The sequence below is a fragment of the Sapajus apella genome, unplaced genomic scaffold (assembly GCF_009761245.1).
Source record: "Sapajus apella isolate SASKATOON/1434 unplaced genomic scaffold, GSC_monkey_1.0 scaffold40, whole genome shotgun sequence".
In the NCBI taxonomy this organism is placed as follows: Eukaryota; Metazoa; Chordata; class Mammalia; order Primates; family Cebidae; genus Sapajus; species Sapajus apella.
Window position 1 is genome coordinate 11,020,651 of NW_022436980.1, and position 23,380 is coordinate 11,044,030.

Genomic DNA, 23,380 nt, shown 5'->3' on the forward strand with positions numbered 1-23,380 from the left:
GTATATCCATGACCCCTGGAGCCCCAGAGAGTGTGTGTTACAGTGCTCTTTTAGCTTTGCGTACACGGATGGCTTAAGTGTTAAACAGCTCAAGCATCTGCACTCGTGGCTCCCCGGCTCTTGTTCAGCATCCGTGAAGATTCAGGTAGCACAAACAAATTGGAGGGTGGTGAATACGGAGGATTTTATTGCTGATGAAAGTGGCATTCAGTGGGAAAGGAAGCTAGAAAGGGTATGGAGTGGGAATATGGTCTTCTCCTGGGGTCTGACCATCCCCGTGGGGCTCTTCTGACGTCCCCGCCACCAAGCCATTCCTCCTACTCTGCTTCTCTCCAATATCTGCTGCTGCTTCTCTCTCTGCCACTCCTCTGCCAGTGGAGCCTGGGGCTTACATGGGTATAGGATAGGGGGCAGGGTGGGCCAGGGTGGTTTTGGAAAAGGCCAGCTTTCGAGCAGAAAAACTGGAATATAAAGTTCCCACTTTGGGCCATGGTTCCAGGGACCACCCTTGTCTACCCAGTTTTTCCCTGCCTCCTGTCTGTATCACTGTGTGCAAAGGAGGGGAAAAATAATCTGACTGAGGAATTTTCAGTCAAAACTAAGTGATATCCTTAAAGCGCTCACCAACTTAGAATTCTATGCCCAACTACATATGCTTCAAAAATTAAGATAAAGATGTTTTCAAATAAAATATGAGAAAATTCATCGGAAGCAGACTTGCAAAAAAAAAAAAAAAAACTCACTAAAAGAAGTTCTTCAGGTAGAAGGAAAATGTGATCCCAAATGGAAGCACAAAATGAGAAGAATGGAAAGCACGAGAAATTATAAATACATATATACATAAATTATTAAACACCACAAATATAAATTATAAATACACTTTAAAATCGCAATAATCACTACATCTTGCATAGTTAAAAATCAAGTATAACAAATTATATTGCAATCTTAGCACAAAAAGCAAGGAAAATTAAAAAAAAAAAGATTTCAACTGTTTTTTTTTTTTCCTCCTTCAGCAAATATTTAAAACATTAACCTAAGTGAAAGATGTATACTGTAATTTATAGGATAAAAAGTAAATGAATAATGAGTTCATAATTAAATGGTAACTATAAAAGAAAAATGGCAAAAAGGTGTTTTTTATATTATACTTTAAGTTCTGGGATACATGTGCAGAGCGTGCAGGTTTGGTACATAGGTATACACGTGCATGGTGGTTTGCAGCACCCATCAATCCATTAGGTATTTCTTCTAATGCTATCTTTCCTCTAGCAATCCCCCCAGGCCCCAGTGTCATTAGAAATGACATTTTTCAAAGTTTTAAATGTGGATGGCTTTTGATCAGCACACTACTTCTAGAAAATAATATATGCACAGATATGGATAGCTGTATATCCAAAAATGTTTGCAGAAATAAAATAAGACAACTTCAATTTCTCTCACATTCTATACCTTAGAAGCAATTCACTAAGTCTGGCTTATATTCAAGATGAGGGGAATAAGATTATTATACTTTTTCATGGAAGTAATGTGCAAGAATTTGTGAACATGTTTAAAACCACCGCAAAAGGATGTGATTACAACCATTGTATGAATCAAGCAATGAAGCAATCTTTATGCACTGATAAGAAATGATGTCTAAGTTTTAAAAGTTTTAAAGAAAGTTGTTAAGAATTGTTATAATGAGATCCCATTAGCAAAAAAATATATAAATATATAAATGTATGTATATGCATATATCTATATTTATGCTTTGATATTTGTATATGCATAGAAAATCTGGAAAGTCTACCAATAACTACAGGGCAGACTTTGTATTTTACACTCTTCTAAAGAGTTTGAATTATCTGCAATAAGAATGTGGTGATTTCATCATTTAAAAATTAATTTTACAATTGAGAATAAATATTTTGGGCTAGATGTAAAAGAACTTCCATCTTTGAACTAGATCTCAGTAAATAAGATTATAACTGAATAGTATTGAATAAAACAAAATGGTACATTTAGGTGCATAATCAGCTCTAGGTTGAGCAAATTGCTTTCCTTCAATTAATTCCCCTTATTGGTAAAATATGGGGAACTGGGCTAGAAGGTGACTTAGATCCCTTGCAGTTTTTATATTCTATAAATCATAAGCCAGAGTAGCCAGAAAGATCAAAACCCAGGGCAAAAGCTAAAGAAGCTGTACTGAAGACACATCCTAAATATGTCAGCATCCTGTGTTCTCTAGTGAAATGTAAGCTCCTGAAGAGTGTAGCCAGGCCTTGGTTATTGTAGCAATAATATGAAAAGCAGATTTTCAAGACAGCAGCCTTCAATTCCTACTTAATAGTAAACAACAGTTTTCTTTTGCTTCAGTGGCAGATATAAAGATTTTCAATTTATTTAAATATCGAGTTCTTTCAATAAATGTTCTTATCATTTTCCCATTTCAAATATCTTTTCTCATTTCTCACACTTTAAAGCATAACTCATTTAAAAAAATGAATTCATCAGCATAAAATAATTTTTAAAAAAGCAAATCACAAGAATGCATGTTCACTTCATATTTCAGCTTTCTCTAACCTACTGATGCTGCTAATATCACTGACACGATAAACATTTTGCATGTTGTGTAGAACATATTTCACAACCTTAAAAATCTAGATGTAAAAGTATCATCACAATTCAAGCATGGTTTTTTTCCTCTCTCTTTCTAGTGTCAAAATAGGTATTTCTCATTTCAAATGAGCTGTGTTCCAGAATTTAATCTTTAAATTGGCTTTATAGTTGTCTTTCCCACAGAAAGATTATTAAAAATACTGCATGTGTTCTCAACCTAAACCACAAATAACTTGTTTAATGTATAGTGTGTCTAAGTCAGAGTATTTCTGAGGGGTAGTGGAACATAGCAAAGTGAACTCTTTGGAGTCAGAACCAGATTGGAATCCTAGCTCTGCCACTTCCCAGTTAAGCAAATCATTTAAAATGAATGATCTTCAGTTTCCCCCAGTGAAAAATTGAAATCATAGCATTTATGTCCCAAAGGTGTCTCAAGAATTATCTGAGATAATGTAAATGGTCATTTCTTCCTTCCTGCCACCCTACTAGCCTCCTATTTACCCTAGGTTTTGCTACCTTACCTACTATTTTCAAACTAGTTTTCTTGTTGTTTGCTCTATACCACAATTATATTATTAATTAAGCTACAAAAATGGGCTTGTCTAATTTTAATCATAGTCCCAAGCATCACCTGGAAGATGAGTACTGGTTCAACTCTGGAGAAGCAGGAGAACAGAGGCGCAGAGCTCCTGCCACGACCTTTGGCGGTGATGGCTCATATCAGAGTGGCCATCAATAGTCATCAGTGACTAAGACCACAGGCTCTGCAGTCAGAGATCAAGTTCAAAATCCTGGATCTACCACTTACCAGGTATCCAAACTGCAACAATATATTTAACCTCTCTGTTCCTCCATTGTCTCATCTGTAAAGCGGAGGTAATAATAGAACCTGTCACCTAAAAGTTTTCGTAAAGACTAAATGAAACAATGCATAAAAAATGCAAGTGTCTTTCTGATAAATTTTTTCTATAACTTAAGCTTATTATAGTTTTAATGCTTTTTAACTAAAAGTTTAAACAAGAGAAAGCATGTATATACTGCTAAATATTGCAAGTTAATTTAATTTTTAAAATTTTTAAAAGGATACTTCCATACGTATAAATTTAGGATTTAAGGTTTCATGCATTCTTAGTCCACGCTGATGAATCAGCATAAAAGGATAAATCAGTTCACAAATCAGGTGTGAAACTTGTAATTGCATTTCGTTTTCTATAACAATTTGGTTTTTTAAATAGTCCCCTTCCAGCCAAGATGACAGAAATTTGATCTCTGTAATGTGGGCTTTCCTAGGAATAGCATTCAGTTTATAGAGACTTTGCACCATCCTGAGACATAGGGTTGAGGCATCTGGTACTTGATGCCATCTGTTCACACAGGTGTCTGCCTACTGAGACATCTTATTGGGTCCTCAGTCATCACTCACAGTGATTGTCCATGAACATTTCCTTATCCATGTCAACTGGCCTTATGGCAGGAGACTCTGCTACTTCCATGCCTCATTTGCATTTCTTTGCTTCTTTCATGCCATGTTGGGGCTTAGAAATTGCTCTATGGCTATTGAAAAATCCCAGAAAACACCATGTAGTTTCCTCTCTCCACTTCCTGAGGGTTTGGCCGGGAAGCAGAAAGCAGCCTTTCTCTCTGGGACCTACCATCATCTACATTCACTTCACTTCTCTTCCATCTCTCCCCTAACATATGATAAATCTTTAAAAGCTTTTGAAAGCAATGGCATTGGGGTTTTTTCAAGTGACAATGAAAGGAATGTGGAGAGTATTTGTGTGTGGCATATGGCAAGGAAGTAAAGAAGAGAATGGTAGAAGAGAATGGCAACAAACATTGGACTATTTGAGTCATTTTTAAGCTGTGTCTACAAAGAAGCTGCTTTTTCTCTCTTTTTTATTCCATTCCTTTATTTTCCCTTTCCTAACTCTACATTTTTTGTTTGTTTGAGACAGGGTCTTACTTTGTCACGCAGGCTGGAGTGCAGTGGCACAATCTCAGCTCACTGCAGCTCAACCACCCAGACTCAAACTACTCTTTCACCTCAGTTCCTCACGTAGCTGGGACTACAAGTGTGGGCCACCATGCCTGGCTAATTTTTGTATTTTTATTTGAGATGGGGTTTTGCCATGTTGCCCAGGCTGGTAATTCGACTTTTTACTGGGTGTGCTAAATAACTGTTAGCAGTACCCAGAGGCCTTTTTGAGACTGCTTTGCTTAGATTTAATTTATTTATATCCTAACTTGTTCCAGGTTTCTTAGTAACATTATTCATACTGACACCTTTATCACATTATCAATCTCTGCCTTCCTTCTCTTAATCATCCTAGGTGCTTTTTCTCTGCACTCTCATCTTTCCTGATTGGGAGCCTCTCTAGGTCCATTTATATTATGTCTCTATTTCTACCAGCATTTTGAGCTAGTTTTTAGTTTTTGAGCTAGTTTTTAGTTCATGAAGCTCTGTTACTTTCCACATCAATTTCACTCACATTTAGAGTGTTCCGAGAAACTGTATCAAATGTTTTCTCTCATTTTGTCACTCAAAGGAATCTTATCACATTTCCCTGAAAGACCAAGGACAATTTGGAGATAGTTCTTATTTTTTGCATTATTTTTCTAAGGTAATTTTATATTGTGTACTATTGAATTTCACTTTGAATGTCTTGGGGCCTCATCTTTTGAAACTCTTTGGAAATATGGACATTGGGTTATCTCGTTCCTAGCACACAGGAGACATTTGAAAAAATAAAGCCCTAAATCTAAATAACAGAGCTATTTCCACTTCTAATAACATAACATTTTCCCTATGAAGGCTTATTTAAACTATATATTATTATTTGTATGTTTTATATGCAGAATATAGTGCTTATGTTTGTTTGTTTAATTTTAAAGCAACTACACAAAACAAGACCTGAAAGAAATAAGTTCAGAATTAAAAAAAAACAAGAGGCTCTCACCCAGATTATTTATAATAAAACAAGACAATAATATCATGTTAACTCAGCCATCAATAACACCATATTTTTTCAAGCCATATTACCCAGCACCTTGGGACTGATGATAGTCCCCTGTTTTGACATTCTATTTTATATTATCTGTCTTTTGAAGGGTAGGTTGTGCTATTTTTTATATAGACAGTATAAAGTTAAACAAAGTTCCAACTTATGTTTAGGTTTAGAAACTATCACAAGAATTTTTAAAACTGCTGCATAGGAGAGACAGACCAAGGTGCTTTTCCAAATGTTAGAATTTATGCTGACTTTTCATAGAATTTGATATAAAATGCCCTCCAAATAAAGTGAAAGAAGAACAAAAGAAAAAAAAAGATCACTGAGCTTATCGAACGTTTACAAAACTGATTAACAACAGATAAAATGTATGAGTTAATAGGTATCTTCCAAATGTTTTCTGTCTTGTGACTTTATATAATTTTTTAAACTGCTTTATAAATCTGGAATGCATACAAACACAGGGTTGGAATTTATATTTTTTTATAAAAAGGAAAAGATTCTGAACACATCTGAGAAAACTCCACTCTCCTTGGAACTTTGGTATGAACAAACAAAACAGCAGTATACAAAGCTTCATGAGAAAGACAGGATAGTAATCTGTACTTTGACAGGACCTTTCTGTTAACCCAATTAATCCTATTTCAGGTATTGTAATCATTGAGAGTCAAGTCCCTGCACTGCTCTGGATAAGCAATCAGTTGGATTATAATTTTCCCATGATTAATGCTGAATCTCTTCTTTACAGGTAGATTCAGAGGTGTGATTTCATATTATTTTCCCAAAGAGGGTGTTCATAGTGCTTACTATCACATTGGAAACACCCACTTACCCTCTCTAAATTTATCCTCTTGGGAACTTTATGAATGGTCACAGAGAGAAAGGTAACCCCAGAACTCTGTGAGGCTAATACTTCTGACAGAGCTAGAAATTCTTCCAATCATCCTGTACCCAGGGACACAATGCTGTGTGTCCAACCAACTGGCCTAAATGGCCACAGGCAACAGACACCATTATGCTGGGATTGGGGAAACATAATAGAGAACTAGAAATTTTTTTGGTTTTAATAACAGGCTAACAGGCTATGCTTTTTAGACTTTTTTCCTTCCTGCAACAAAAGAAAAATGCTCTGGATAAAATCTTAAGTTTTAGAAAATTACAAAACTTATATCTATACTATGATTACTAGTGTGTAAATTTTATAGGTATGTGAACAGAAATGAAATGGAATGTAGAAAAATAGAAGAATTCTACATAATTCAGCTTTTTCTGCGTTTTAATACTCCTTTGTGGTCAACCATGTTGTTCGTACTAAATACACATAATACAAAAACTCATCCTTAAATTGGAAAAGAATTGTGAATTCACACTTTTCTCCCACTGAGACTGTGTCCACATTTTAGTTTACCAGGTAATATATACATATACATGTATGTATTTATATCTGTAGAGAGATAGAGAGATTTTTTATTCTTTTGGGTTACTTGACCCAAATTTTACAAGGCTTTCAATTTGGTAAGTCATCAACAGCTAGCTGAAGTTTCAGCTGATTTCTAAGGAAATTGGGAAAATACAGCAAAAAAAAAAGTGTTAAAAATGTCTTCTTGCACTAATCTTGTGATACAAGTTATTTTAAGCAAGGATGAGGAAAAAATAAAAAGCATCCAAATAGGAAGACAGAAATTCAAACTACTCCTGTTTGTGGATGACATGATTCTATATCTAGAAAACCCCATAGTCTCTGCCCAAAAGCTCCTTGATCTGATAAATAACTTCAGCAAAATCCATGTACAAAAATCAATAGCCTCCCTATGGACCAACAACATCCAAGCCAAGAGGCAAATCAGGAATGCAATCCCATTCACAAAAAGAATAAAATAACTAGAAATACAGCTAACCAGGGAGGTGAAAGATCTCTACAGCAATTACAAAACACTGCTCAAAGAAATGAGCGATTACACAAACAACTGGAAAAATATTTCATACCCATGGACAGGAAGAATCAATATTATTTAAATGGCCATACCATCCAAAGCAATTTATAGATTCAATGCTATTCCTATCAAACTGCCAAAAACATTCTTTATAGAATTAGAAAAACTTTTAAAATTCATACGGAACCAAAACAGAGCCCAAATAGCCAGAGCAATCTTAAGCAAAAGGACAAAGCTGGAGGCATCACATTACCTGACTTCCAACTGTACTACAAGGCTATAGTAACCCAAACAGCATGGTACTGGTACAAAACCAGACACAGATCAATGGATCAGAATAGAGAGCCCAGAAATAAGGTCACACACCTATGACCATCCAATCTTGGACAAAGCTGACAAAAGCAACCAATGGGGAAAGGACTCCCTATTCAATGAATGGTGCTAGGGTAACTGGCAAGCCATACGCAGAAAATTGAAACTGGACCCCCTCCTTACACTATATACAAAAATCAACTCAAAACAGATGAAAGAAACTCAAAACTATAAAAACCCTGGGAAATAACCTAGGAAATACCATTCTAGACGTAGAATCTGGCAAAGATTTCATGATGAAGACACAAAAAGCAATTGCAACAAAAACAAAAATTGACAAATGGGGTCTATTTAAACTAAAGAGCTGCACAGCAAAAGAAACTATCAACAGAGTAAGCCAACATCCTACAGGATGAGAGAAAATATTTATAAACTGTAAACTATGTATCTGACAAAGGTCTAGTATCCAGCATCTGTAAGGAACTTAAATTTACAAAAGAAAAACAAACAACTATTAAAAAGTGGACAAAGGACATGAATGAACACTTTTCAAAGGAAGACACATGCAGACAACAAGCAAATGAAAAAAAGCTCAATAGCATTTGTCATTAGAGAACTGCAAATTAAAACCACAATGAGATACCATCTCATACCAGTCAGAATGATTATTATTAAAAGTCAGGAAATTACAGATGCTGTTGAGGTTATGGAGAAAAGGGAACACTTATATACTGCTGGTGGGAGTGTAAAATAGTTCAGCCCTTGTGGAAAGCAGAGTGGCAATTACTCAAAGAACTTAAAACAGAATTACCATTCAGATTACCCAATCTGGCAATCCTATTATTGGGTATAAATCTAAAGGAATATAAATCATTCTGTCATAAAGACACATGCATGTGTATGTTCATTGCAACACTGTTTACAATAAAAAAAAAAGACATGGAATCAACCTAGATGCCCATTAACAATAAACTAGATGAAGAATATGTGGTACATATACATCATGGAATACTAAGCAGCCATAAAAAAGAACAAGATCACATCCTTTGCAACATGGATGGAGCTGGAGGGCATCGTCTTTAGCAAACTAACACAAACAGAACAACAAAGACCCCATGGACACAAAAAAGGGAACAACAGACACTGGGGCCTACTTGAGGGTGAGAATGGGAGGAGGGGGAGGATCCAAAAACTACTTACCAAGTACTATGCTTGTTATAAGATAGCTGGGTGACAAAATAATCTATACACCAGACTTCCATGCCATGCAGTTTACCTATGTAACAAACCTGCACATGTACCCTGAACCTAAAATACAAGTTAAAAAACAAAGAGGTGGAAATCTTATACTATGTTATGTATTTAATAAGCAAAATAATATAATGTTTCATAAAGTTTTTTAGTGTTCATGGTAATAATGATTATTATAATTGCAATCTTACTTTATGCTAAGTTCTGGGGATACTGAGATAAATATAATACTTTCTAGTCTCAAATTGTGCGTGGTCTAATAGGAGAGACAAATATTAGTTTGCAAATAAATCAATTACAATCTAAGCTAGAAGCAACTATAGAAATATGCAAGTTACAGTGATTCTTACAGTTTTTAGAGATAACGATGAAGCAGGGTGGGAGGAACAAAACGGAGCCTCAACACAGGTTATATTTTAGTTGGGTTTTACAGAATAAGTTGAATTTCACTACATAAATATTATGAGTTGGTTAGTCCTGTAATATGTTGAAGTCTTAATCCTCAGTACTGCAGGACATGGCCCTATTTGGAGATACAAGCTTTACAGAGGCAATCAAGTTAAAATGAGATATTTAGGGTGGGCCCTAATCCAACGTAGCTGGTGTCATTATAAAAAGAGAAACTATGGGCAGTGTGGGATAGCTCATGCCTGTAATTCTAGCACTTTGGAAGGCTGAGGTGGGATGATCACTTGAGGCCAGGAGTTTAAGAGCAGCCTGAGCAACATAGTGAGACCCCAACTCTACAAAAATTTATCAAAAAATTAGCCAGGCATGGTGCCTCACCTGTAGTGGCAGCTACTTGGGAGGCTGAGATCAGAGGATCACATGAGCCTAGGAGTTTGAGGTTACAGTGAACCATGATCACACCTTAACTTCAACCTGTGTGACAGAGTGAGACCCTATTTAAAAAAAAAAAAAAAAAAAAAAAGGAGAGGAAAATAAATACAGATACAGATAGACGCATAAAGAGAAGACAGTGGTGAAGACTCAAGAAGACAATGGCCGTCTAAAAGTCAAGGAGAGGAGCCTGGAACAGATCCTCCCTCAAAGCCTGCAAAAAAATCAACCCAGATTACACCTTGATTTTGGATTTCTAGGCTCTAAAGCTGTGAGACATTATATTTATGCTGTTTAAGCCACACAGTTTGTGAACCAGGTAGGAAATAGCACAGTGGTAAAAGAATGGCAAACTCTGGTGTGTTTAAAGAACACAGGGTCATGTGACTGCTGACCAAGAAGGGAAATGGCAAGAAAGGAAGCCTCACAGGCCATCGGATACGACATTGAATAGATTTAACCTGAACATCTGAGGGGAAACCGTGGAGAGGCTTCATGCCAGGGAGACAGAATGCTCAAATACACGTGAATTTCTCGACTTATAAATTTTAAACATCATATCCTTTCTAATTGTATAGATAAGTCTGTATATGATCTTCATTTCCCACTTTGCCTGGAATAATCTCAGTTAATTGCTTTCTAGCATTCTATCAACAGCATTTCTTTTTACTCTCAAAGTGTCCCACTTTGGAAGATAAACCATATACTACACAGTCACCCTACCTTTAAATCTCTTATCCACCACCTTCTCTCTCTCTCTCCTATCCAACACAATCATATCACTTTAAGTTTAAATTATAATATCATTATAATATATATCATATAAAATTATATATTTATTTTATATATAAATACAAATGTATATTTAATTATAGAATATATTAAATTATATGAGTTATATGAAAATAAATTATATCATATAATAATGAATTATTATCAAACACTTCCTGAATGTTTATTGTCTGTCAGGCATGCTTCCATGTGCTTTGTATGTTTTAAAACATTTTATTCTCATTTGCTTGAGACATATTCTTTTTTAAACAAGGAAATTGAGTCACAGAGAAACTAAGTAGCTAGCTTGCTTAACATGAGTTGTATCCTAAAGCCAATCCTAGTAATTTAGCTACAGTTCATGGTTGCTACCACTAAGTCCTCATTATAATCACATGTTGTTTAACTCAGAATCAATAGTACAAATATTTAGGTTTGTATTCTTCTTGTGTAACCTCTGTTTTGTTGTTGTTGTTGTTGTTGTTTTTGAGACAGAGTCTCACTTTGTCACCCAAGCTGGAGTGCAGTGGCACAGTCACAGCTCACTGCAGCCTCAAACTCCTGGGCTCAAGGGATCCTCCTGCCTCAGCCTCCTGAGTAGCTGAAACCACAGGCAAGTACCACCATGCCCAGCTGACTTTCTGTTTTTTTGTAGAGATGGGATCTCACTATGTTGCCTGGGATGGTCTTGAGCTCCTGCAGTCAAGTGACTCTTCCACCTGGGGCCTCCCAAAGTGTGACCAATTTTTCTAACATGCGTAATTCTTTCTAGATGCTCAGTCATTAAATCCACTTTATCAAATTTATTTCATTTTTCCTGGAGAGCTTTCTCTTAGATGTCCCACACTTGTCCTTTCATTTGATTCTTGACTTACCATTCTCTTGAATTTGCTGTTTGTACAGATCCACTGCTTTCAAAATTTCCATTCTTCCTCTTTCTTAGTGTGCTCCCTTGTTTCTCTGGAGCATATTCCTTACTTCCCTTAGGAAATGATTGCTGGAAAGGCAAATCTCTGAGTCCTCAAAACTCTGATATCTTAATTATTTCCTGAGATTTAATTCATGCTTTAGAATACTACAATGTAATATAATATTATAGCTCAAAAATAATTTTCCATAAGGATTTTGAAAATAATGTGTATTGCTTCCTAGCATCTAGAACGGTTATGAGACATTCAATGCCATTCTAGTTTCCATTATTCTGTATGTCATCCGGTTTATATTCTCTCAGAAATACAACACTGTTCCTTGATGTGGGTTTGTTCTCATTAAGCTTGGCACCTAATAAACATTTTCAATTTGAAGACTTTTCACTTCTCAAGAATATTCTTATGTCATTCCTTTGATAACTCCCCACTCTCAAGTTCTCTGTTTTCTCCTATTTTTTGGATGATGGAACTTCTGCATTAATTGGCTAAGTTGTTTATTGCTTTATTTATTCATTTTCAGCACCTTTTCTTACTTTGGTTGTATTTTCTGAGAGATTTATCTGAATTTATCTTCCAATTATTTCCACTGATTTTTAAATAAATTTTGCTATGATTTTTACTTCCTCCTTTACTTATTTTGATTTTTCCTGTTTTTGTAGACTACTATTCTTGTTTTATAAATGTATATGTTTTTATAGTTCTCAGAATATTGAAAATTGATTTTTAAGAATTTTTTGTTCCCTGAATTATCAACATCTCTGACTTATTTATTCATTTTTACTCTTTTCTCTTTTTAGGTGATAGCATTTTCACAATTATTCAGTAATTTTTGTTGATACATCAAAGAGACACTTAAAGAGAGGCTTATTGGTTCTGACATCAGGGAAGAAATTTTTACTGGAAGGCTTTATTTCTGAGTCATTAGTCATGGAGTTGACCACTTTATTGCGTTATTAAAATTTTGGAAACTTTTTCTCAGGGGGGTTTTCAGGACTTTCTGAGAAAATTTTCAGGCTTCTGTTTGTGGTGTAGATGCCAAACTGCTTCTGTTCTGTAAATGGGGTCAGAGAAAAGGGAAATGATCCTCTCATTGTTTAGAGACTCTAAATTAATTCTGATAAGACCCTAAGTCTCAGCCCACTCAGACTGACTTTTCAGTATAATAAATCTCTCAACTCTAGTCCAGGAGGAATTTTCTAAATGCCAGTGTTTTGTGTATGTATTTCTTACATACATTCCTCATTTCTTACCCCACTTTTCTTCCTTACCATCCATGGGAACTCATGCTTTTAAACCTATGGCTTCGAAGGATGAACACATTTCTTTTTCTTAGTCTCCTCTGCTGCATGCAGATTAAATTATGGCCCCCTGCACACTGTTAAATAATTTTAAAAATAATCCACCTGCTTCCCACTTTCCAATGTTTTGTTGAATTCTTTCATCAATTGGTGTTCTCATTATCACTAAATACGTTCTTGGTAATAAAAGAAAATAAACATGTAGGTCATTTCTTTACGGTAACATGAAGGATAGATTTGTGGGTAATAAGACTAGTAGAAGACATAAAAATTAAGTTATTGAAATTACCTGGAGGTAGGGTGTGGAGCTACAATATATGCCTATAATGTATGATTGTGAATAAAGAGAACAAGTTGAAAGAGATTGGTAAGTGGAATCCACAGACATTTGTTACTGAGAATACGTAAAAGATGAGAAAAAAGTAATACTCTAATGATGATATTAGCCTTAAACAAGAAGGACAATGTTACCTTTAAATAGAAAAGATGAAAGGCTGATTTTAAATATTAATAAATATTCCAAATTGGAGAGATATTAGTATTCATATTTTCAGTCAGCAAAACTCTTTAAAATTCATCCAGAGCTAGACAATGTGCTAGACAATGGACATAAAAAAAGATAACTCTTGGCCTAGAGGAGCTTATAGTTTAGCAGATTCCACTGAAATTTAAGTAGGATGGCCCCTACTGAATTAGAAATACCAAAGTACATCAATATCAATCAGAACAGTTATGTGAGTTTCTCCAGAATCACTCACCTACTCTCAAGTAGGAACACACAATAATAAAGTAAGGTAGATACTGCAGAAGGGTAACTGGAATAAGTTTCTGAATTAATTGGTGAGTGAAATACTATGCAGCCATAAAAAATAATGAAATCATGTCCTTTGCAGCAACATGGATGCCAATGGAGGCCATTATTATAAGTAAATTAACACAAGAGCAGAAAACCAAGTAACACATGCTCTCACTTATTAGTAGGAGCTGAAACATTGTGTACTCATGGACATAAAGTTGGCAACAGTAGACACTTGGGACTACTAAAGTAGAGCTATGGGCAGGGGGAAGTGTTGAAAAATAGCTGCTGGGTATTATGCTCAGTATCTAAGTGATGGGATCATTTTTACCCCAAACCTCGGCACCACGCAATATACCCAGGTTAAGAAAGCCTGCATATCTACCTCCTAAATCTAAAACAAAAAAAGAAAGAATTGGTAAGATATAGTTTCTGAAAACTATACAAACTAAAATAATATCTCAAAAAAACATAGCTTTTTGAAAAGCAACGAACTGTTGGATTTTTACTATGGAGAGAGGAAGTGAGACCAGAAAAGCCCTGATGAAATTGGCTATGAATGTTGTATCAAGAAACTAGGGATTCCAATGAGGTCAATGAAGAGAAGCATAAAGTTGTGGCAGAAACAGCTAGTTGTGTCCCCAAAACAACTCCCTCTTTCTTCTTTTTTTGGAGTAAAAAGAAAATATCCCGATTTTTGGCTGCACACAAGATTGCTCAGCTAGGGACTGTATTTCCCAGTGTCTCTTTTAGGTAGTTAAGAACATGGGACCAAGCTTTAGCCAATAGCATATGGGTATAAGAAATATGTGCAACTTTTGGGTCACATCCTTTAATAAGAAAACTTCTAACCCTTCATTCTGTCTCCTTTATCTAAGGGCTGGAAAGTATAAATAGTAGTAATAAACTAGCTTTACATATGTGAAGAAAAGCTGCGAGCGGTGGCTTATGCCTGTAATCCCAGCACTTTGGGGGGCTGAGGTGGGTGAATCACAAGGGCAGGAGTTCAAGAACAGCCTGGCCAAGATGGTGAAACCCCATCTCTACCAAAAATATAAAAATTAGCTGGGCATGGTGGTGGGCAATTGTAATCCCAGCTACTCAGGAGGCTGAGGCAAAGAATCCCTTGAACCCAGGAGGTGGAGGTTGCAGCGAGCTGAGATCACGCCACTGCACACCAGCCTGGGCGACAGAGTGAGACTCCATCTCAGAGGAAAAAAAAAAATTATTTATATGTAGAGAGAGGAAGAAAGACAGTCCCCAGAGGGTAACAAAACTATGATATAAAAAAACTCTTTGATTCCTCGATGACCTTATAAAACAGAGCCATCTGCCACCCTACACCACTCACTTCTACACTGTAACATGAGGAAGAGCCCTTGGATTTGGGGTTCATTTGTTTCAACAGCTTACCCTCTAATTAATGTGAGTCAAGTAATGTGTGACTGGAAAAAAAGTTGCAATCAGAGAGTAGGCTATTAGATTTTGTGACTTCAGATATGACGTAGTTCTAGAGTACATATGGTTCAAGATGGCATCGTGGATTTTGCTATTGAAAGACAATGAAGGTAAATAGAATAGAAGATGAAAAGAATATCTAAATTTAGCACATCTAATTAATGATCTATATAAATATTAAGAGCACCTGGATGAAAACAAGAATGGCAAAACAGAAATGATAATCCTTGTGACGGCGTTCTCAATGACGTTGGAAAACTTTAAACATAATAAATGATAAGGACATGGAAGAAAGAAGATTGCTACAGTAGACTGACATGAGCCCAGAGGAAGAATAATGTTATAGAAGCAGTAATATAGGCTAACTGGTGATTCTGGTTCAGACACTATCATTAACTTGGAAAATCATTTAACATCTGTGGTTCAAAGGTCCCTCACCTGAAAAGGAGAAAATTGGATTAGATTATTCCTAGTTTCCTGGCAGCACTAACATTTCATGATTTTAACTTAGAATTGAATCGAACTCCCCTAATCCTAATAACAGGCCAATCTTCCACTTGCTTTAAAACCATAATGTCACTGCACCTTTCACAGAACATAAACCCAGGGGTAGTGCCTCTTAGGAAGAGTGATGAAATGGTACATAAACAAGTCACTTCCCTTCTCTTTCCAGCAGAGATGCTCAACTTCAAATCTGTTTCCTCTGTATCTGTGAGCAGTGGTTCACAGCTGTGTGAACTGATTCCCAATTACCATGATTTACAGGAAAATCGAAGCCTAGAATGAGATGAGGCCTAAGGGAGGAGGGAGTCTTGGGCCAGTTAGAGTATCTTGGGTGACCTCTTTCTGACCTGAGCTGTTTTATTATCCAGCTGCTGGTCAATAACATAATAGCTTATATAATACCATTTCCTTTCCTTCACTTATTTGGATGTTTCCTGTTTGTCTTATTTTTCTCTTTTTATTTCAATAATTTTCTTTTTTGAATAATTTCAAATTATATGTGTGTGCATTACACATAAACATACACGCACATACATACGACATAACATTATTAAATTCCCAAGCTTTCAAAAAACCCAATCATAAGTTTTTAAAATGAGTGTTATGAGCAAGATAATGTTCTGACACTGTGCTAATGAGTCCCAAGCCTTTTATTTTGGCTTCTTTCACCTTTGGCAATGATACTTTGCATCTTTTTCATGATGAATCTTTTGTACTTCCCATCGTGGGCTTGACAAAGCTAACTTGAGTATAGGGCTTTCCCCTATATCCACTCTACCACCTGTGTATTTTCTTTCCTTTGCCAACAAGAAAAACAACAGAACAGGGCAGAGTTGGACTCAATCACTAAGGTAAAGAGTTTGTCACTAATAATCATGGAATAGGACAAATTCATATCCATTTTCTTTTCCAACACTGATTGTTTTTTTTAATTGCATTTTAGATTTTGGGGTACATGTGAAGAACAAGCAAGATTGTTGCATAGCTACATACATGGCAATGTGGTTTGCCGACTTCCTCCCCATCACCTATATCTGACATTTCTCCCCATGTTATCGCTCCCCAACTCCCCACCTCCTGCTGTCCCTCCCCTATTTCCACCCCGCAGACCCCAGTGTGTGATGCTCCCTCCCTGTGTCCATGTGTTCTCATTGTTCAACACCTGCCTATGAGTGAGAACATGTGGTGTTTGATTTTCTGTTCTTTTGTCAGCTTGCGGAGAATGATGGTTTCCAGGTTGATCCATGTACCTACAAAGGACACGAACTCATAGTTTTTTTATGGTTGCATAATATTCCATGGTGTATATGTGCCACATTTTCCCTGTCCAGTCTATCATCGATGGGCATTTGGGTTGGTTCCAGGTCTTTGCTATTGTAAACAGTGCTGCAATGAACATTCGTGTGCATGTGTCCTTATAATAGAATGATTTATAATCCTTTGGATATATACCCAGTAATGGGATTGCTGGGTCAAATGGAATTTCTATTTCTAGGTCCTTGAGGAATCGCCACACTGTCTTCCACAATGGTTGAACTAATTTACACTCCCACCAACAGTGTGAAAGCCAACACTGATTCTTAATAAAGAGACTATGTGGGATCACTATTTCTTATGGGTCATTGTGAAAACATTGACTCATACACTAAAGCTTACACTAAAGCTTCCCAGTTATTCATAGATTTCCATGGTCACACAATGGTCTATGAAATAAACTTTAACCCTTTAATTTGGAAGGGAACAGTTTAACTAGGGAAGAGATCTTGGTTACTGGTTGTTTACTTGTTCTTTGGTTAGTGCTATATTCCTTGTTTTGAATGGCAATTTTCTATTAAAGAGACATCAGTTGTGAAGCTAATGCTAACAGAACTTAACATTCTCCAGTCCACCAGATTGGGCCAGGATGTCTTAGCATCCATTCAGATCCTTGTAACACTTAGTATGGTAGTAAATTAATCATTTGTGGTTTCTTATTGATTGACACCTGCTAATTTGCAATCTCCATCAGTGCTAGGAACATAACCTGCTAATTTGCAATCTCCATCAGTGCTAGGAACATAGTGTTATTTTTCACCACTGTACTGTGAGTTGGAATTGCTAGACACTTTAAAAACTAAGTGAATTTCAATAGCAAAGACATGGAATCAGCCTAGGTGCCCATTAGTGGTAAATCGGGTAAAGAAAATGTGGTACATGTACACCCCAGAATACCATAGAATCATAAAATCATGTCTTTTGGAGGAATATGGATGCAGCTGGAGGCCATTATCCTAAGCAAATTAACACAGGAACAGAAACCCAAATACCACATGTTCTCACTTATAAGTGGGAGTTAAACACTGAGTACTCACGGACATAAAACTGGTAATAATAGACACTGAGGACTACTGGGGGCAAGGGAAGCAGGGCAAGGGTTGAAAAACTATTGGGTACTATACTCAGTACTGGGTGACAGGATCAATTGTACCCCAAACCTCAGCAACACACAACATACCCATGTAACAAACCTGCACATGTACCCCTTAATCTACAATAAAAGTTGAAATTGTAAATCAAATAATATTTTTAATAAAATGAAATTGAGTGAATTAATGTAAGTAACTTTACACTAAGTAATATTTTGCAGAATTTTTTAAGTGTTCATGCCCCTGAGGCATATAGTTTCTAAAAGGTCCTGCAGAAGTACTGAGGCTTGAAATTGCCCTGTGGTGTTTGCTAGGTAAGGTTTGAACAAGAATTACATTTGATTCCTTATCCTGATTAATTGTTACAATGCCCTTAACTGCACTGGTAATTTTCAAAGTATCAAGAAAGAACTTACAACACAAAGTACACACATTCAGAATGTAATTTCCTTTTGTGTGTGTGTGTGTGTGTGTGTGTGTGTGTGTGTTACATTAAACTCAGCAGGCATTCAAGGACCATCACTGTTAACATCAATTTTCTCTATATTCTAAATGCGTGGAAGTGCAGCTAAGGAATTTATGCTTAACATCATGCCATGTAAACCAGGGTTTACTATAAAATGTTATATTAGTGTCACTGAGCATAATCACTCATCTACCTCTCACATATCCTACTCTGTATTAGCAATTTCCAAGTATTTATTGCTGCTTTTTCCCTCTGATTTGCTATTGATAGCAGGTTGGATGTACTAAAGGAACAGATGTGATTCAAGTCAGATTCAGTTAAAGCTCTATCATACTTTTATTCTTTTCTAAACTATGGCATAAACATCAATGTTTCTTCTTATGTTTATCATCATTAAAATATCTCATGTACATATAAAATATAATAATTTCTGTATGCTTCAAATCAAATGAGGAGGAAGAACTACTTGCATCTCACAGGACTTCCCTATGAGATTACCACCTACTGATTATCCAAACCATAGACGAATATTTGAGTAAATACTTGTGTCCAAGCCAAACCTTAAGCCTATACCTACCAATACTATTCAAAGAGCAGATCTCCTTAGGAAGGTTGATGACTAATTTGTTATGATTGTTTATGACATTTTTTTCATTCCTATACTCATACTTCAATATAATTTTTTAGGTTAGAATGTTTATCATTATAGGTCTGCTTGCAGTTCTGGCAAGTTGTAGAAACTATGAGTCTATAAATGAGGATACCTCATTCCAACAAATTCACCTTTTTATTCATTTGACCACTTATTAATAGTACTTAGTATTTCATTTACTTAAAAGGTTATTCAAAACTGAATTTTGTTTACATTGTTTCATTTATTCCTTATATCTAACCAGACGTAAGTGTCTTACATTTTCCCCTCCTTCTCCCTTCCCTATTATCTTGGCACACCTCTGTGTAAGAAGTGTGAAGTGCTGCCTCTAATCAGAAGTCCAAACTCCTGCCTTTTTCAAGAGCCTCCATAACATGGCTCTAGCCATATCCAACCTGTTTCAACATCAGTTTTGGTAGACATACATTTGTTTATTCTTATCTTTTGCACTTACTATGCATACAGCTCTCAATGGCCCTCCTTCTTACTCATCCTTCAAGACCAAGTTCAATTCTCACCTTGTGAAAGAGATCCTCTATTTACCTCTCCAGCTCTGCTCTCCATCCCTTGACCTTGACCTCTACCCAGATGGCTAATGGGCTACATTGATAGACCTCTTTGACCTTCAGCTGTCAATTATGTTTGGCCAAAAGGAAGCCCAGGCAGAAGATGGGAAAGGAGAAGAGAAGAGGGTGAGGTTGTGGTATTTATTCCTCTAATCTATTCTTATAAGGGATTGGGACCTGAATTTTATTCCTCAACAAATGGAAGGTCTCTCCACAAGACTCCTTTCTTCCAGGTTCTAAGAATTACTCCATTTCTTAATCCCTTCAGATGGCAGTGGCCTGGTCACTATTAGCCTCATGGAATGTAGTATCTCTTACGGTTTACATATACCCTGGATGCATTTTTGTAGTTTCTTTATTAAATCTTATTGAAATTATCTGTTTCCTGTTAGGAGCCTTATTAATACAGGTCTCTTCCAAGAAGCCTTACCCAGTAACTCCTGTTAACTTTCAGGTGACACAGTACACATTCATCACACAGCTGTGTCTTTAAAGTATGTCCACAAATTATTTGATACTTCTCTCTTCAAAGAGTAAGGAAGAAACTAATTCCCCTCTCCTTTGTTGTGTGCTTTAGGAAGTGGCAGAAATCTCAGTATGTGACTTCTCTATCAAAACACAAAAGGCATAATGACTTCCTCCTTGCTCTGCCTCTTGAACCACTCACTCTAGGAAAGCCAGTTGCTAGCTGACACTCAAGCAGCTTTAGTTAGAGGCTCACATAGCAAGAACTTGGGACCCCTTGCCAATAGCCACGTCAATGAGTGGAGCAGAGCTTCCAAGCCCAGTCAAGCCTTCAGATGACTGCAGACCTAGCTGACATCTTGACTCAACTTCATGAGAGATCTTGGGCCAGAAACACCCAGCTAAGCTGCTCCCAAATTTCTGATCTATAAAAGCTGTGAGATAATAAACACTTGTTATTTTAAGCTGCTAAGTTTTGGAGAGTAATTTACTATGTAGCAATATATAGCTAATGCTAATAGAGAACTAATATAACAAGGCACACATAACTAGACACGTATCTTATATAGAGCTTTGGGCCGTAATGGTGCAGTATGGATTCCAAATTGGATCACCCTAGAACTCTTTGTCTTTAATTACCTCACTTTTTTCCCTAACAACTAATCTTTGGATACTCCCAATAATCATGCCTCCAAATTTATCTCTAACTTTGCTTTCAGTGTATCTTAGTGAATTTCCTGCCCATGACATCAGCAGTGCCCCACAATTTCTCTTCATTTTTCTCTTTACCGTACACTAAACCTAAGCCCTACTCACTACTTCTCTAGTCCTGACAATAAGGTTTTTTATCACCAATCTTATGTCACACAAAGGTAACACTTTTACATTTTTCTCTTCATTTTCCTGTTACATTTACATTATACCATAAGACTTAAAGCAGTAGATTATGCCTTGTCTTTCTTAACTATACTGCAAAGAAAAGAATTATACTCTTAGTTTTCTATATTCTTTATTCTACTTCTTTCAGTTCTGTTGGATATCTAGTAGAAAATACCTAGTAAAATTACTACATATTCTGTATTGATGGTAAATCTTTAGTTTTTCTGGTTTGGGTTTTTCTGTTTGTTTGTTTATATCAATTTGCTAGTCAAATGCATCACCTTCATCCATAATCTCTAAAGTAATTATATGGAAAACGTTGTTTCTGTTTTCTAGACTCGACTTGGACATAAATGAAGATGACTCTATCCTGGTATTACTGAGTTAGCTCTTGGAAAAACAGGAACATAAGTAGCATGTCCAAAGTAAATGGATGATTTATTCTCCTAGATAACTTGATTTGGCAAAAAGAAAACCAGGCTTCCAGGCTCTTTTTCCCTTTGTCCAATAAAAAAAAGCCTTTGAGACAGCTTCTCTCCCATTGACACTCCATTAACTGTCAATACAGTGGAGCTACACAGCTGTAAATATGTAAAATGTGATATGCACAAGGCTATTTTGCATAGTGTGCCTGTGTTCCCAGCTGCTTGCTATTTTTGTTCAAGTCAAACATGTTTTGATGTGCCTATTTTGTTGTTTTTGTTTGAATTCTGTTATACTGAATGATTAAAAGCAGCTTAAAAAGTCATCAGATATCCAAATGTTGCTGAAATACATCCAAAATCTAACCTTCTGTGTTTGAATATAAATATAGACAGTAATATGGCAGTAACACAGATATTTGTGTTTTACTAAATCCATCACATACAGGACCTAAATTATGCATAAATCATACAGAAAATGTACATATAAACCCCAGAAGGTTAAAGTATGTACAGTTGAGTTACATAAAACAAGAGCAAAATAGAAATTCAGGATGACTTCAATTCAACCCTTTCATTTCATTTATGGTGAAGTCAATGCCAAGGTATGTTATTTTTTTTCATAATCACACAGCCAATTTACTGACATACACAGAACTAAATTTCTAGTGACTCTTGTTTCAGTGTTTCTTTCCTGAAAAGAAAATCAGAACTGGTACTTTGTTATATAGAAGAAGACAGAATGCCTTATCCGTGAGTGCCTTATTCTCCATGTTCTAGGATCTGATGCTCTGCCTAGATAATTCAGCCTTTCTCTTTTTATGCCCAGGAATAATTTGTTAGAGGCAGGATCTCACTAAATCAAAGGTATCTAACACTGAAGTAGTCATGAGAATGACAATTTCTAATTTAACAATAAGAAGTAGAAAATTCTGGAGAACATAAGATTCAGTTAGCATTGATATTACACTCAGGCTACATAGAAAGCTAGATATACAACACTATTCATTTATCATGAGAACCTATCACAGATATCAAGAATGTATTCTTACGTAATCAGAGAATTTCCGTCCTAGGCCCAGAGGATAAAAACTCAAAAGCCTACAGGAGCTAGCGGTTAGGTTGGTGAAACAGCTGGGTGAAATACCACTGGGAATAGAAATATTTTGGTAAGTGGAATACAAATGTGCTGTTTAAAAGCAGCAGCTGCTTTTTCTATTCAGTCTTAAAAAGAAGTAGATTCTGTCTTTTGTGACAACATGGATGAACCTGGAGGATATCATAAGTGAAATAAGCCAGACACAGAAGCAAATACTACATGATCTCATTTATATTGTGAGAATATAAAACAGTTAAACTCATAAAAGCAGAGTAGAATGGTGGCTGCCAGGGATAGGAATGGGGAAAATAGAGAGATGTTGCTCAAAGGGTACAAAGGTTCAGTTACACAGGATAAATAAGTTCTGGAGATCTAATGTACAGAACTACAGCTGTAGTTAATAATACTGCATTGTACACTTGTCCCTCCATATCCATGGGAATTTGACTCCAGGACCTCCTGTGGATACCAAGATCAAGAATGTTTATGTCTCTGATATACAATGGCATAATATTTGCATATAACATATGCACATCCTCACATATACTTAACTAAGCCCTATGTTCCTTATAATACTTAATACAACGTAAATACTATGAGTATTAGTCTGTTCTCACGCTAATAAAGATACCTGAGAATGAGTAGTTTATAAAGGAAAGAGATTTAATGAACTCACAGTTCCACATGACTGGGAAAGCCTAACAATCATGGCAGAAGGTGA